Source organism: Euprymna scolopes, chromosome 2 (genome assembly GCF_053919585.1).
Source record: "Euprymna scolopes isolate OS-2025 chromosome 2, ASM5391958v1, whole genome shotgun sequence".
NCBI lineage: Eukaryota > Metazoa > Mollusca > Cephalopoda > Sepiida > Sepiolidae > Euprymna > Euprymna scolopes.
The window spans coordinates 50,436,413-50,451,631 of NC_136483.1; positions in this window are offsets into that span (position 1 = coordinate 50,436,413).

The window sequence follows — 15,219 nt, forward strand, 5'->3', positions numbered from 1 at the left end:
AATAAAATTGTGGGGTCTGCGTTCGCGCCTGACCTCCATAGAATGGAAATAGGCACAAACTTTAATAAAGACTTTTCATATCTATCTGCGTAAGTATACTTTGATAATTATGTTTCAGTCTGAAGAAATATTGTATAATAAAATTATGGAGTGTTCGTTCGCGCCTGACCTCCATAGAATGGAAATATGTCACAAAGTTTAACAAGGTTTTTTAATATAGATCCACAGAATATTGTGATAAGTGTTTCAGTGTGAACAGGTATGGTATAATAAATTATGAGGTTTATCTATTTTATTTTTACTTTAATCATATTTTGCTTTGGTTTTGATACCCCCAAATTCGAAGCTATCTCTTTACAACCCTTTCTTTTTCATAACCTATCATACTTTGATAAATCAGAGTCCATTTTCTGTAGGCTATTTTTGACCCCAGTCAACGACGGGCACTTTAGCAAGTATTTATATATATATATATATATATATATATATATATATATATATATATATATATATATATATATATATATATATATTAAATTATTCGTTGTTGATATTTTTTCATCGTTTGTTTCAAAATAATTTAAGTAAGATAATAATTAACTGAGAATATTTTTTATTTGTTTCTTGAAAAAACATTGTTTTATTTTATTTTGTTTTTGTTTTGCAATAAATGTATGGTACTTTTTGAAAATAGCTATTCGATTTTTAATGTGGGTAAAATCCATTCCCAGCTAAAGAGCACATCGGATTGGGACAAAATTAAAAATGGTTGAAATCTAGATGGATTTCTCCTAAACTGATCGACCAAGGAAAAGATTAAATATAGCATAACAGATACAACACTCTAATTTGAAAAGTTAAAACAACAAAAGAAAAAAAAAAAAAAAACAGAATTGTAAAATTATAGAAACGTTAAATTTATTTGGAAAACAGATTGCCGCAGTTTAGAAAGATTCACCTGAACTAACTGATGAAAGACTGGATCAGGTATAGTATCAGAACAGATACACACATTTTAATGTTAATTCTATTTTTAAAAGTAACAAAAAACAAACGAAATAAAGCAAACGTTTGAAATGAGAGAAACGTTGAATCTATTAGAAAAATAAAAATAAAACAACTGAAGTTTGCATTAAAGAAAAGGAACACTTTTTTAGTCAGTTAGAAAAGTCTTGTTTTACTTCTCTGTTAGATAAAGCAAACCTTTCTGTTAATTGTTCTTATTTTTGTATTTTTCACAAATATTAATGAAAAACGTTTTTTAAATATGTTATTTAAATCCATATAATAAGTTTTAATGAATAAGTTAAACTGTAATAGAACCTAAACACTAATTTATATTTAAGTAAAAATATTTTTAAAATAGTTTCTTTAAAAAAAAGGATTATTTTATTTGTTTTGTAATAAATATATGGTACTTTTTAGGAATGGGTATTCAGCTTTTACGTTTCTGAATATTTGAAATGAGCATTGGTTATTCGTATTATTTGGATTCTTCAGACTACTGTGCTCATTTTGAGTGTCATTTTCACAACGTTCCGGTCGACGTAAGCTTTGACCTTCTTTAGGTGTATCTTATCGAACTCGGGAATTTGAACAGAATCGGCGCAGTGGTTAGAGTACTTGAAAAAATCAGTTGTAAAAGTGATATTTTCCTGAAGGTTCAAGGTCTAATTCTCAGTGTGAGTGACCGAAAAATACAATTGCAAATTAATTAGAACCTCTATCCAGTCATGGCGTACGGAACGAGAGCATGCTACTCCCGTGAAGTAAATAAAGGGTTTCGTTCAAAATTCCGTCCAAATTCTTGAATTCAACAGAAACATTCCTAAGTTTGGCAAGATACACCTAAAGGAGGTCGGAAGTAACATCGGCCGAAACGTTGTGAAAATGACACTCAAGATAAGAATAGTAGTCTGAAGAATCTAAAAAATACGGATTCAGCTTTTAATATGAGGAAAATCCACCTAGCAAAGAAAAACCACTTCAGATTGGGACGAAAAATACCGAAGTGTAAAAGAATTTCTCATTAAATTGTTACATGATAAAAGGGCTGTCCCCTTTTCATGTAATTAAAAAAAATAGGGAATTAGTTAAAAGTAAATATGAAATAGGATATTCAAGGATTCGAACATGCGAAGCTAGATTTGGAATTGAAAATTCTAATCATATGTTAAAATAAATACAGAATGTTATTGAAATAAGGAATTGCAATTGTTCAGCTTACATATCTGTATATGGAAAAGGAGTGTAATCATGAAATTTGTTTCTGTTAAGGAATTTAATCGTCAATTGATATTGTAAACATATTTTGTAAAACTGTTATTTGAAAAATAGGTTACTGAACTCAGGGTCATGTCAAGTTTGGCAACGTGACACATGTCAACCAACGTGCTTTATGAGCACATGTTTAATCATGCGATGACGTGACGAGTTCTCAGTATAGGTAGAGTTTTTAGATGCAGTCTAGGAGTCTGGGAGAAGATTCGGAGAGAAGCAAAGAGGTTCAGACCGATTCTCCATTAGAATTAAGACACCCTCTAGAAGTGAGAGGGTTTTAGAAATAACCATGTAAAGAAACTTTGAATTCCTCAAGCGAAATCATGGACCGGTCATGAAATAAAGGACTTCATCATCTTTGTGTATCTGCGTCTTCGTGTTGTGATTCAACAGAAAAGGTATTGTCCATTTATGTTATAAGAACTTTGTGAAAATCATCATTTCAAAAATAGGTAAGAAATATATGCATCAATATTTATAGAAACACTCCCGTTTATACAGAACGGTCTCTCTCTTTATATATACCTGTTTATATCTCCAATATACTATCACACAACAGGAACCCCTAAGACTCTAATCTCCCCCACTAAGACTGTCTCTAAGACTCTCACAAATATGAACAACAACAACAATACAGAATATATGTTTGACTGTTGCACGTTTGCTGGAATGTGACAAACCAAACTGATGAGTGAAAATTTACCTTCTAAGTGCCGGAGGTATATAGGTTTGTCGTGATCCAGTTTTATATTACAGCATAATGTTTTCTTGCTGAAAGGGACTGGAAATTATTTCAGTTACAGGAATATGTTGACTAAGACTTCAGGGAGGGTTACATCCTATTTCTTGGCCTATGCTACCAGGTCCTGTCTGGGTGGGTTATCTTTCAATGTGTTGATTCATTAGTGACAGTGTTGACTCTTCTTTGGAAAAACTGGATATCGAACGTGAACTATAAGATATTTGATCTCACGAGTTGTATATTTGTTCAAATTGTTTGACAAGGAAGTTGTCAGTGATTTGTGGCCATTCAAGTGAATTTCCGGCTATCCAGTACATATCAGAAGTGTTTAATCACGAAGTATATCGAGAAGATGTTATATCTGAACTGAGCCGGTAAACGTTTAGTTTTGAAGAATACAATGAGTTTACTTTGATTATTAAACTCCTGTTTTACCACAGCTCCAATTTCAATGTCCGAGGCATTTGTTATTAGATATATATATATGGGTTTGGGTGTCAATGTTCCTTTCAATTTTTTCTCTAAACATTATAGAGAAAAATTCAAACTTGATCAAACAGATTGCATACATCGATACGTATTATAAGCACAGTTTACATATTGCTTAATAACATCACTAGCTCGTACAGGTTTTCACGTTCTTTGGTCGGATGTAATTGGACGTTTTAAGAAATATTTCCATATAACTGATATGATTATTAATTTCGTCAGAAGACATATGGATTAGGATCAGTTAAAATGTCGGATTGCCTTCTTAGCATTTAACGAATGGATACTTCTGCAGATTACGAATCGTGTGGAAATAATAATGTTATTATTTATTGTATTGACACAGTCTTAACATGGAAGACACCTAACAATTCCCACAACAATACCTATCATATACACTTTGATTTTACTTGAACATATTTATAATATAGCACAGCCCGTATTATGCATATATACAAAACACATGTTGCGATATAACATCTGCATCAACACAGCGAACATCATGTCAGTCATGGCTGCCATTCACCGACACTTGATGGCAACGACAAAGAGTTGTTATAGCAACCAATACCAACAAGTAACCGCTTCAATATAGCTATAACCGACAGTACTCTCCAGTGCCCTCAGATGACAATACCCACCAAAAACTATCACTATCCCACAGTTACCGCTGACAACAGTCAAAACCACCAGTGGATTTCAGTGTCTGCCAATGAATTAGTGTTCGCCACTGGATCAAAATTGAAGATAGGCGATTTAATTTTGGAGCAATCCAATGGACGCTGTGCTCAACAATAAACGATTTTCACAGAAGTAGCCAGTAACCACCAAACGCCTCAAAAGAACACTACATTAGAGTGACCACGAGTGCTTACCACTAGCATTCAGTGACAGACAATTTCATTTTAGCACAGTCGCATTTAGGCTGATACTGATCATGGCTGCCAGTGAACGATAGTGAACGACAGTGACCACCATGTACCGACAGTGACAATTGTAAAGGTAAGTAACCACCCTAAACCAACAACAATCGCCAGTAATCACCTGCGCCAACAATGACAGTAGATTCCGCCACCTAAAATGCCAGGCAATTCACGATAGCTGAAGCCAGATGCTTTAATTTTAGCCACTGCTGCCCACACTTTTTTGGAGCCGACAGTGGCTACCACTACCAACCACAGCCATCTCTCTATGTTAATATTTTTTTAGGTGTTTATCCATCATCAGTAATTTATGTGACTCCCATAGAATTATGTACTTCATAATCAAAGGTATTTTTTGTTTTTGGGGAGAGGCTTCAGTGAAGCTGTTCTAGCTTTGGACCATATTTTCACCAAACAACGCCGGTACAGGGATACTGCTAGTTGGAGATTAATCATTTTAGATAAAATATTACTAATAATTCATTTTAAGCAAAATTTTGGAAAATTGTCCTGATGTCAACCAGAAAAACTGAGACAGCCAAGAAACTCCTAGTCTAATTCCATCAAACCTATCTTTCAATAAAGTTTCGTTAGATGTCATTGCTGGATAAACAGTGAGTGTTAAAGTAGATAAAATTGTAAACGTAATTCATTACTTTAATCTAGGGTTGGTCTTTTGTTAATGTATGAAAAGAAAACTTTGAAATAAATGGAAAAATTTAATGAAAATGAAAGTTAACTTTGTAGGCTTCATGTGTTTTTGATATGAGATTCCATGAACGTGTGAAAGTTCGATAGGAACCAATCTAAGATGAACATCTTCTGTGAAGACATTTTAGTTATGTAAAATTATAAATGAAATTAATAATCCAATATTTATGGTTTGTATAGCAAAGAGAAGAAGAAAAATAATGAAAGAATATATTGATAAAAAGGCTTGAAAATTGTTCAGTTTCAATAAATGAAATTTATAAGAGATTGTAAGTGCAAAAACAATTCTTATTGTTATTATGAATTATACTATATAGCATGCATTTTATGTGTTGATTTATAAAATTATTAACTTAGCTAGCAGGAGGCGTCTGGCCCTGCCCGGTCATAAAATATGCTTAAATATATTTTAATTCATGCAGATTTTGTATTTATTATTTGTTGTAACAAAAAAAAAAAATAAAATAAATAAAAATAGTTTCCCCGTGCGTAGCTAGCATGAAGCGAGGTTGCAAAAATAATTTTTCCTTTGCGACCCTCTTCTCAAGTCTTTTAATTATTAGTAATAAATCGATAGTAACTCTCTACTAGTGAGGAAGGTTTTTATAACAAATGAACCTTCCTATATAGAATAATATAAATATTCACCAAACTATCGTTTGGCTTGGGCGTTAGAAGAGCCTCCCCCGCTCCAGCAGCTACACTTTGGTAAGTTTGTTTTTTTTACATGGTAGTCACCACTTATCAAGGCCTGGAAGCCACTCGGAGGTAAGAGTTATTGCGTGTACTGTAATCAATGGGATAATATCGTAGTAATCGTTAGTAATGGAGATTTGATAAAGTGTCTTACTTACGGGGGCGGTTTATCAGGAATTTGTTTATGTTGAACTTGAAGACATCCAAGTTGTAGTCAGGTGGGAAACAGACAAACGGAACAGAGTTCCACAGGCGTGTACTTCTAAGAAAGAAGTTAACTCATTATTTACCACGTATTACAGATTCAATTCTTTATTGAATATTATATTTTATCTAATGTATATAACAGATTTTACAAGTTAAAAAAGAAAAATGACTTGGATGCCATCAATTAGAATCGAAATAAAAACATGTAGCGCCCCAGTCGCATTCTCCACCGTCTGAGCTATTGCCAGATAGAGAAGAAAGATTTAAAATTAAACAGCTTCAAGCTATGAATGAATTTGCGTATGCACAAAAGTAATAGAACTATCGGCAAATTGAAATGAACATTTTGCATTTCAACTGGCCGACATATTTCTGTACACGTTATTTATCCATTCAAACAAAGATTTTACTTGTTATAAAACATCTCTGTTCTATGATTACTATTTTCTGTTAATTTCAGTGTTATGTGATTAGTAGTTTAAGAGTTTATTGGTTAAATATTCACACACAGACACACAGATACGCACATATATATATCTACTGCTGTATTTATATAGATAAAGCAACTACGATTAATAAATATTAAAGATTTGCTTAAAGTCAAATAATAAGCTTTAATGCAAGAAAATATGAATAATTATTATATAGTTGGGTAGAGGTTTTAACTGGTGAAACGAAAATTAATTTTCAAGGAACACATTTGAACAGAGTGATTTGAATAGCGCTTAAAAATTTTCTGATTTACAGAAGGTATCTCTCTTGATATTTTCTAGGACATCACCTACCAAAAAAACACTAGTAAATGTGCAAAACTATCAATTGAGAGTAAAAATATGTTTTGGTCATTTAATCAATATGTGCACTATCTTATATATTAAGAATATCTCTGTGCAATTTTTGCATATGAAGCTATATCGGTCAATTATATAGGGGAAATGTCAATTATATAGGAAAAATGTAAACAATTAATTTTAGACTATAGTAATAACTTATTAGGTGTAGACAAATATTCAAACAGTAATTGTAAACAACTATTGTTAGCAATGAGTTGTAAGCAACTATTTTGAAGAATTAATTGCAAACAAGGACTTTGAACAATTAATTGAACTATTTTAAACTATTAAAAACAAACATTGTAAACTATCGAAGATAGATAATTGTAAATACTTGTAGACCAATAACGGCATTTTATTGTAGACAAATTATATATACACTTATAGACAGAAAATTGTAGACAATTTCAACAAATAATTGTAAACAATTATAGACAAACACTTGTAGACAATTGTAGACAAATAATTGTAAACAATTGTAGGAAAATAATTGTAGACAAATAATTGTACTGAAATAATGAGAAACAATTTTATACAAGTAAGTGTAAACAATTACAGACTAATGATTATAAACAAATACTTTTGAACAATTGTACATAAATTATTTTTAGCAATCGCAGACAAATATTTGTAAACAATTGTAGACAAGTATTTGTAAGTAACTCTAGAAAATCGTATTATTTGGATTCATCGGACTACTGTTCTCATCTTGAGTGTAATTTTCACAACATTTCGGTCGATGTAACATCCGACCTTCTTCTAGAACTCTAGACAAGTTTTGTTTACAATTGTAAGCAAGAACCTGTAAACAATTGTGGACAAGTATTTGTAAACAATTGTGGACAAGTATTTGTAAACAATTGTAGAAAAGTATTTGTAAACAACTGCAGGTAAATGTGGTACACAATTGTAGATAAATAATTGTAAACAACTCCAGACAAATGTTGTAAACAATCCATTGTAGCTTAGTATGCCAAGGTAATTTATAACAAATCTCTGTAATGGATCCATTTCTACATACTTTTCTTTTATGGGGCAGATGTTTTCTCATATCTAATGACATTTTCCTGTTTGTGATATCTTTATTTATTTATTTTTGTCGCTGTTATTTCTGCAAAACAATTGTTGAAAGACCTTCTTATAAAAGCCGAGTTGGAGGAAATGGATGAAAAAAAAATTATTGTTGGTATAATGAGATGTTCCTCTGGAAAAACGAAAGAAGCGCCGTTTATTGACAGACATTTTATTCCTTTCTTTTTCTTCTCCTCAGGGAGTGAGTGAGATGGTGTGAGGGGGTTCTTTTGATCGTTTCTTCTCTCTGTGGGTGTCGGAATTCTTTGATCGTTTTTATGTCATCGACTGCGTCTTTTAAGAATAAAATGAAAGGGACTTTTTAAGGGGATGTCTTTTAATCAACCAAATAATTCTATTGATCAACCAGCCTTAGATATATATATATATATATATATATATATATATATATATATATATATATATATATATATATATATATATATACACTGATATGTTATGTGATAAAATCAGATAATCGTGATGGATATAGTTTATTAAATCGAGGAAATGATAGAGAAAGGAAGGACAGGTAGTGAAACTAAGCAAAAGAAACAACATATGCTCTCACAGACATTTACAATATAATGTTGTGCATTGATTTTCAGTATTTACTTCAATATTACTAAATACCTAAGTAGAGCTTCGTATTAAAGAAGTATGAACATATATTTATGGCAATCAAGCTATACGGAGGCGTCCGTATTCCCTCTCTGTATCCTCTGAAGAGATGAAACGCTAACGCCTCTGTGTAGCTTAATTGCTTAATTACTATAAATAATTTGCATACTTTACAATATATATATATATATATATATATATATATATATATATATATATTTATATATATATATAATGTTAGTCATTCAATAAATTTAAAAATTTATGACGTGAAATAGTTAAATTTCAAATCAAAAGATTTTTATTATTCTATGTAAGACAAAGAATACATTTAAAATGTTATAACTCCTTATCCTATAGGATTTCGATGTCTACCATCTCTTCAGAGGAGAAAATATTAGCAAATAATTATAATGGTAACACCTTATGTGCTAAAGTCAGTGAGACATGGAAAATCACAATTAAAAGTTCTTTTACGTATTTAAATATCATAGAGTAAGGAAGTTAATGAAAATGATATAAAAATTCGCATCCAAATTGCATGGTAAAATCCGAAGTGAATGTCTTTGATAGCAGTGTGGTAAAGTGATCCAAATGTATTTTGAGTAATCCACATCACAACGTAATAGTTCGAAATAGGCATTTTCCTGGAGCAATTTTGTTTGCTCTTATATATATATATATATATATATATATATATATATATATATAAAGAGTGTGTATATTTCTTGTCAGTAGTAAAAAAAAAAACTACTTCTGAGTACTCAGCTGTAATACAAGATATGTATATGTATTTTCTTTGCATCAAATAAAAAAACATTATTGAATTTAGATGCACTGACAAGACACTGGCTGGTAATGACGAATTGATTTAAGATATACTTACTATTAGGAAAACCCGACGTGGTTCAAGATCGAATCAGGAAGCTACGTCTTATTGCCTATAAGACCATTGTTTATTTTTTTAATTCATAGTATTCTGTTTTTGCATAGGATAAAGCTAGCGGAGAAGCCAGGGAAAATAAGAGAATGATAAAAAGAACGGAAGAATAGATGATTTCATATTATTTTCAAAGTTACAAGTTCACATGGACGATGAAAACCAAAAAACAAAAACAAACCGAAAAAGAAAAAAAAACAAAAAAACAAAAAACAAAAACAAAAAAAAAACAGAAGAGAAAGGAAGAGAGACACAAAAGGAAAAGAGAGAACGTTTTGCATTTGACATGGATATAGGTGGCGGGGCGAGTAAAACTGAAAAGGACACAAAAACAAATTTATTTATTTATTTATTTATTTATTTATTTATTTACATGTTAAGATAAAGTGAAATCAGTTGAAAAAAGTTTATTAAATATGTCTTTATTCATAAATCGATGAAAAGCAAAACAATACATTCACAGAAGCATTGGAAGGGGAAAATTTTATAACTATATCTATCGATATATATATATATATTTAAAAAAAAATGTGTGTCTAACTTTATTATTTTCTCGTATATTTTTTTTAGCTAAAATAAGTGTGATGTGGCGGAAAACCGTTGTTGTTTAATAATGTGTTTAGATTGAAAAATGATGGCGGTTTTAGTGAGTCAGCTTATATTTTTACCATAGATTATATAATGAACGATAAAAATTGCAAAGGTGATTAGAAATATCATACGTAACCATAACACATAAATGGAATAAATGGCACAAAGCAATAAAAAAATTATTTATCAAAAACTATTTTGTAAATAGAAGCTAAACTACCTTATACTTTTTAATAAGTATTTTTAATTTATTCTGTGGTTTAAATTTTTCTAAGATTTTATTTCGATGGTAACCAACCCCCCACAATGTATATTGAACAAAAAACATTGAAATTTCTTTCATTTGTTACATCTCAGATATAACCAAATTATTTTTTTTTGGGGGGGGGGTATGTTGTCACCCGGATCCTGGATTACTAGTAAAGTTAAATAAGGGTTTTATTGGGGGTGGGAGGCTGTTACTACTAGAACTTAAGGTTATTGGTAGGATTTGAACGAGGGATTTTATCACACATGGTCAGGGTTTATGGTAAGGATAAGGGTGGGTTACTATTTTTTTATTCACTCTCTAAAAACATTCTCATTATCTCCCTAATCTCCAATCATATTTATATGCTGTTAAAAGGCTTTCTGCTAGACACTGGTATAGAAATAGGGGATGATTTCATGTTAAGTATTTCGTGATCACTCACCCTAAATTCTAAATTCTATTTACCAAAGTTTTCATAGTATTAATATGTAATCACCTAAAAACGTAAATCTAATTTTTTTCTTTTGGATGAGAAATTATTTAGCTGAATGTTCTCATTTATTTTTATATGTAAACATAATTTTCTTTTTAATTTGAAAAAACTTCTTTATGTATTGCCTCCAGGATTTTGATAAACTCATTGTGAGATTTTTATTTATATTCTTAATTTGTAGCATTTTTTCCCTATTTATCCATTGGTGCAATTTTACCCGTGCCATTTTACCGTGCCATTTTTACTAGTGCCAATTTACTGAGCCATTCTTACCGTTCAATTTTTTTTTCTGATGACATTTTTACGAGTGCCATTTTTACCTATACTCAAATAAATAAATTCTTGGTTGAGATAAGTGTGGTATCTGCTTTGTCCTCAGTCGATGAAGTAGAAGTCCTTCTTGACTAAAGCAATTCTTATTTTTGTCCTCGTTCAGGGTGACTCTATTTAATAAGCTGAATTATCTACACATTGGAAACCGACTTTGTATCTAACTTTGCCCTCGTTGGTAATTAAAGAAAGACAGTAAAAAATGCGATTTCAAATTTAAGCTTGACAGATTTTTTTTTTTATTCAATTTTCACCCCAAACAAGGCACAGTGCCACTTTGAAGCTGGGGGATACTATTAAGGACTTAATTAGCGGGGTCATTATGAAGGGAGATGAGTAGAAAGATGTTTGTTAACATTACACTTGAACTTCTGCATATCATTGCAGTTGGGAAAACAGAATCCCGGAAGGGAGTTCCAAAGACCCGCAGTTCTGGGGAAGAAACTATTGGAGTAAAAGGCTTTCTTGCACCTAGGGATCTCTACTGTAAAGGGATGAGACTTAGTAGCTTGTCGGGTTAGTCGGGGGTAGTTACGTCGGGGAGGTACAGTTCGTCAGAGCATTCACCATTAAAGTTATTTGTAGAAACAGGCAGAGGGATGCAACATCTCGTCGATGGGACAGAGGCTGAAGCCTAGATGACAGTTCAGGACCTATCAGGTTGGCGACACTCTTTTGAACCCTGTCCAGAGCGAGAGGCAGGCAGCAGATGCACCAGCCCAGATGTGACAACAGTACTCCATACATGGGCGAATGGTGGCCTTATAGAGGTATAGGATACTGTCAGGCATAAGTAGTTTTCTAGCACGGTAGAGGGAGCCAACCTTCCTTGCAGCAGCCTTGGCAATGCTCTCAATGTATCTATTCCAGTTCATATTCCCTGTAAACGTTAGGCCGAGGAGTTTAAAAGAAGTACTTTCAGGCAATGTGTTCTTGGCCATTGCTATTGGTGGTAGAGAAGGTTTCTTGTAGTTATTGAAGGAAACAAGCTTAGTCTTAGCAGCATTGAAAATGAAAAAAATCGGCATTTTTTCAAAAATCTTGAAATAATTCAACTCATATATATTATGAGAATGCAGTTAGGAGATTCGGAGTTCCTATCCCATTGCGGTTACCACCCGACGAAGACCAGAGGAATAGTTAGCCGAAACGTTGTGAAACAACCACAAAGAAAAAAGCGATAATAGTCCGCAATAAATAAATTAATAAATTCAACTCATATTTCAACCAGGTTCAGGACTGTTTTCAAGTTTAACACATAATTTTTACAAACTTTGATAGAACATTTTAAAAAATTGTTGGAGTTATTGAAGACAAAATTAAGCATGACAGACCAATGGACCGACAAGAGAAAAATTCTTTTATAAAAATGCGAGGGTGTATTGAGAAAGAAATAAGATAGAAGTGTCGGATGTTTATTATAATAGACTTCGTGCCAGTTATCTGATCTAGAAACATATCATGACCAACTCTGTATATGCTAATAAATGTCTTCACACGATAGTTTGTTTAAAAAAAACTCACCAAAAAAGAAACAAAGAACTGATGTTGTTTGATTAAATGTGTATAATAACAGAAGACATGACTTTTTGCCTTAGGTCTACCTTTATAGTTCTGAGATTGAAACTAAAAAAAAAAGTTTCCCAAGTCTAACGCAAAAAAAAAAAAAGATATAATGAATTCCATGAGTTTATGAGTCATTACTTCTTTGCAAACAGAATCACATCAAACATAGTTATCGCCCTTGAAAAGGGTGGTGGGCACCTCTAAAATATAAACCAGCCCTTTTAGTAAACAGGCTGTCTATTATTGAGTGTTTATGTCTCAAGAGTTGTGGAATAAAAACTCAGGTTAAGGTTGGTTGCATTGAAATCCCTGCTTCATGCATGTTTATTTGCCAATATTCGCTGCTGGCAGTGCAGCGCCAAGAAAATCATTGTCGCTATAACGATGCATTACTTTTGACCAAAAAGGAATCCTATATTAAATTCTTTAGAGCGTTTTCTATTTGTCTTTTTTCTTTTCGTTTACACATGTATTAACCTTTATCTTACTGAATTGTGGCCGTTCCAAGATTAATTCTCACATTTTTGTACAAGGTAACGGTCGGCTGGTCTGTCACGTTTTTAGGAGAAATCCTATTTTCATGGTTAAATGTAAAGATTGAATAGATGAATCAGAATTGAGATAAGCGCAAGTATTTAGATAATAATTCGCTAATGAATTTCATGCTCGCACGTACGTTTTCACCTGCTTTGCATTTAAAAAAAAAGAAGACCATCCGATTAACAAAATATGGTGATTTATTATTAATCTGATATTGTTAATGAGAAAAAATACTGACTTTTACTATTTAACAAAAATGAATTGATCCCAACTCAAATTATATCGTCTTATTGACTAAAACAATAATTTTTAAAAAGTTACATTAGTTTTTATTGATTTGACTTATATTTAGCTGATAATTAATTGTGCAGTAAAAAGAGAGAAAATGTGTATTGTTTTAAAAACAATTTAATTGCTACAACTTTAAGCAAATAAATACACTGACAGTAATAATTTTATTTACAAAACAAAAAGTAATGTTTTTTTTATACTAGCATTTCAGCCCGGCGTTGCCCGGGTGTTTGGAGATGTATGTTGAGCAAAAAAAATAAATAAATAAAATAAGCAGTCATTTTATAAAACTTTTACACCTATTATGACCCCTTAACATTTATTGTTTTTACCTCAAATCAAGTTGTTAAGTTAGATCCATGTCCAAGGAACCTATATCTAAAATTACAAGTGTTTAGACCCGAAATTGGCAGAGAAGTTTGGTAGAGTTCTCAAAGGTCAAATCGTTGAACTTTGACCCCCTAACAGCCTAATTTCTGGCCGAAAACCGATCACAAAGATTTTCCCAAATCTCAGTACCCTGTATATCAAATTTTGAGTCTGTAGACTGAAAATTGACAGATATATTTTGTAGGGAAATGTAAACAGACAGACAGACACACACACACACACACTTTCACTTTTATAGATATATAGATTATTGACACTTTATTACTTGAAAATGAATATTACGATGAGCAGTAAATTATACAGATGTACAATGCATAGTGCATATTCTTTGCGATACCTCGAGGCTATATAAATAAATCTGTCCGTGTGTTTGTCTGTCACACTTTTTTAAGATGCGTCCAAGAATCTCTACAAGAAAGTCATTGTCAGTCTGCCACGCTTAAGTAACAAGTAGCATTTTTATAGGTCAACGGGTAGATTGGATGGAAGAATCTTATTTGATATACATCCAAGCATATATATGAATTCTGACTGTTGGTCAGCCTATCATATTTAAATTTGAAATAGCAAATTTAGATCAGTCAATGCATTCCTCCAAGATGCTGTTTGTTTCAGCAGTGGAAAACTATATAATAACTTAGCGCTGTAGTAAACGCGTCAACACAGCTTAGCGCACAAGTCAGAAAGAGATAAAGCCTCGAATAGCAAGTCTTTATTTGTACTTCAAAATTGAAGAGGCCATTCTTGTGTTGACAAGTAAGAATTAAAGGGAGATGATTTGAATATGGTTAAAAGAAAATACTTCTGAATATACTTTACCACAGTTGTTTCATTGTTAGGGCCATGGATTATATAGAAGTATTTTATTTGAGTTAAATCCAAGCATTAATACATATATAAGAAGCTCTGACTGTTGGTTGGTCTGTCATGCGTAAGTTTGAAATGACATTTTCAGATTAATCCACACACCTCCACTATTGGTTCTGTTCATCTGTTAGTTATATTGGCATCCTTCAGTTTGTGAAGCATTTCCCTTGCTTAATGTGCAGATTGAATAGATCTTAAGAAAGTGTTGTATCTGTTTTGATATTAAACTTCATCTTTTCTGTCCTTGGTCAGCGAATAAGGAATCCTTTTAGACTAAAACAATTTGAATTTTTGTCCCGCTCCAAAGTGCACCGTTTTTTGAGGAGCTAGATTTACTCACATTAACAATAAAGCTTCCAACTATGTCCTCGTTTGAGAGCAGGTAAAT